This window comes from Impatiens glandulifera, chromosome 1 (assembly GCF_907164915.1).
Source record: "Impatiens glandulifera chromosome 1, dImpGla2.1, whole genome shotgun sequence".
Lineage (NCBI taxonomy): Eukaryota > Viridiplantae > Streptophyta > Magnoliopsida > Ericales > Balsaminaceae > Impatiens > Impatiens glandulifera.
In genome coordinates, this window is record NC_061862.1 from 93,072,607 (window position 1) to 93,076,184 (window position 3,578).

The 3,578-nt window shown below is 32.6% G+C and overlaps 1 pseudogene; it reads right to left on the reverse strand.

Annotated features, from left to right (window-relative positions):
• Window positions 1-846: 846 nt before the first annotated feature.
• Window positions 847-2,919, reverse strand: LOC124936424 (annotated as a pseudogene).
• Between the last annotated feature and the right edge of the window lie 659 nt (window positions 2,920-3,578).

The following is a 3,578-nucleotide window of genomic DNA, read 5'->3' on the forward strand; positions in this document are numbered from 1 at the left end:
AATATTGTAGTAATCTAACCAAGTAAGTACTTGTTTATTAATAATGATTAAATATATATAATGGTAAACACTCATTTCGATTTCCAATTTATATTTTGCAAGGATAGCAACAACTTGTTTGATTTCATCGTGAAAGCGTGTAGTCGCCGTGAAGATTGGACCAACAAGATAGTGAAGAACGACGATTTTGAACTTCTATAAAAGAGATCCCACATGGATTAAGAAAGGAGAGACCATTAAGAGATCAAATAACAGACTATCAACAAACTTTCACCTATTGTGAGTCTTAGGTTAGAAATCTTTATCTTCTTTGTTGCGAGCGACATTGAAAACTGCAACCTGCATGATTGCATCTCTGTTATTTTTTTATTTTGAATTAAAATACTAGCGGTCTGAAAGTTCTTTTTCTTGCATTAGAATTAGAGTCTTAAACCCCATTTAGGATTGGGATTCAAGTGAGCTCTCAAAAACAGTGAACCCAATTTGAAATTATTATTTCTACTGTTATCCTTGTTATCCTCATATTGTACAAGTAAATTATAATTTTTTTTTGTTGTCAAATACTTAAATAAACAAAATAGATTGAGCCAAACTTCCATTGAAAAAAATAAACAATTAAATATAAACTTTAAAATTGATCTATAAACTTTATTTTATTTTATTAAATTGAGTACTCAGAACTCAATTGATGTACCCTCAAAAATAAAGATGCAAACTTATTATTGTGTTTTAAGACTTAACTTAGAGTTTCAACTTTCATGATTGGACATGGAGAATTATCTAGCTATTAATAGTTTGCAATAGAATAGTAACAAAGAACAATATTCATATAATACTAGGTCCGCCTTATTCTCTTGACATAAGGGTACCACCTTGTGTCCATCTTTCCAGCATCTTCAATGCCGCTTTCGGTTGATCCATAGGAACCATATGTCCCGAGTCAATAACCTGATCGATCACACAAAATATTAAACACATATATTAATATATATATATATATATATATATATATATATATTTGATTTCTTGCCTTAAGGAATGTCAGAGGTCCATATTCTTTAAGTTCTCCTTTCTCTGCATGATCGACTACATATGAAACTAAGTCTATATTATTGAATTGTCTTTACCCGACCAATTCATCTCAGTAACCCACCTATAGATTCCTGGAATAATTTTATTGTGAGTTAATAATTAGTTGGTCTAATAAGAAAGAAAGAAGAAAAGTTTTGATAATTCATTACCAATCCAATTCAAGATGAGATCATATTCTCCTGCATATATCAAGACCTTAATTCATCTTCAAGAAGCGGAGGAATTTCCACTGCATGATTCCTCGTCCAATCATTAATTATCGCATCAAAAACAGTTTCGCTCAAGGATAGAAACCGAATATTGCCAACTCCAAGGGATCTTCTAACCGTTGCATTACTTAATAGTTTTTCCATATGCGAGAAATCATAACACATTTCACCCACACGTTCCTTCCGAATGTCGTAATACTGTAAGCACCACCGATATTGTTACACTTACAACAAAAAAAATAAAATGTAACATTCATTCATTCCTTACATTTCTATTAGAACCATAATATTCCAATAAACGATAGAATATGGCAGTACAAGAAGAATATGCTTCCATACAGCTCCCTCCTACTCCTCCTATCCTTGCATCTAAATTTTATTTTTAAAACATGATAATGTAAATTGAAACAACATATATATAAATATATTGTAAAAAAGAGAAAGATTACTGCATCTAGCTATGTCTTCCTCGCATTTTGGTACCAATCTGGCGAGACGTCCGACTTTAGATTTTGAGATCAGTTTCATATTTGAAGCATAATCTATTAATGACTTGTATTGAATTGCAGGGTGTGTCAATCCATTTCCAATAGCAATACCCTGTATAAATAAATTATTAAGAAAAAGATTAATGAACTGAAATTAATCTTTAATTAATAAATATTACCTTAAGGTTAATGTGAGCTCCATCTCCGTTATTGTTTCCATTGTGAATCCGTGAGGCTAAGGCAGGGATATAGTGGCCGGCATATGATTCTCCTGTTATGTAGAGACCGTTCCTCAAATATTGAGGATGTTCATCGAAAAATACCTTAATAATAATAATAATAACAAGATCAGTATTCATTGATTGCATGTTTTTTTTAGAAGTTAGCTAAGAAATTAGACCTGCAAGAAGTCATATAAATCATTGCTAACACACTCTTGATCGGTACAAATATCAGACTCATCTGAACTATAGCTGAAGCCGGTGCCTATGGGCTGGTCGATATAGAGTATGTTCGATACCTGGTCCCAACCAAAGTCATTCCAGAAAAGAGTTTGGTTAATTATCTTGTAAGGACCGTTTTCATAAAACAAACCAATTGAACTGCTGGCTCCAGGTCCTCCATTCAACCATATTACAACTGGGTCATTCAATCTACCCCTTCTCGACTCAAAGAAGAAGTAAAACATCCTGAATCACCCAATCCAAACAAGAAACAATTAAATTACGTTATAAATATTTTAAAACTGGATTTCTACCGATTTGGAGTTCAATTAATGTTGCATTTTCAAAAAAACTCAAGTACTTTGCATCATTCTAGTGAGGAAGTCGATAATAGCCTGCATAATGACCCAAATTCTGAATCGAAGTCCCTGGATCACCAAGGGCTGGGAGGCGGAATTGTTGTTCGACCAATGATGATGACACTGCATCGGGTAATCGACGGGAAGAAATGTCACCGGAGTTGACGCCAGAACTGGGAAACAAGTTTAAACTCTTGATAATCCTCTCCACTTCCGTAATAGTCGAATTAACCTTTGATGTTCGCAGGGAAGACGGCGATGAAAGAATTGGACATGAGAAGAAAAACAGAGGAAAAAGAATTAGACAAGAGAGCCCTCTTTGTGCCATATTGATTTGCATGTAGATTGGTTTGGTTAGGTTAGACTGAATTTATAAGAAGATTTGCATGTGTGGAGTGTGATAGAGATAATAAGATACTGTCAAATGTAATTTCATTCATAACATAGTTTAACAGATACCAATGTTTTTTTTCATATAATTTGTAATATTTTTTATGTTCAAATTCTTTTTATTCGATTTTATTTTGGAATTAATTATAATTTCAAGAACTTAAGAATTTATTTATCTTTGAATTTTATTATTGTAATATTTTAATTATAATTGTATATACACATTATAAAGATATAGATAGAGTAGTGAAAATAATTTAAAACGAGAATTTTATTATTTTCATCTCTTTTCTCGGCTGTGACTTTTTGGGCGACACACCAACGGTAAAACGGGTCTCTATGAAAAAGTTATAGAGAAGTTAAAAAAATATTATTTCTTGGCCCTCCGATGAGAAAGCCATCGGAGGTGCCTTGTTTTTTCTTCAACCACATAGATTTGATTTAGTGTTGTATTTTATTCGATGCGACATCTTATTTAGTCGAATTAATTTTTTATCCCGGATTTTTGAGATCCGAATAATTCTCCAATCTTTGGTGAGTCGTTTGCTGCTCATATTCTCCTATTGTGTTGGTGATGCTATCTCGAGTCCTTGGTCG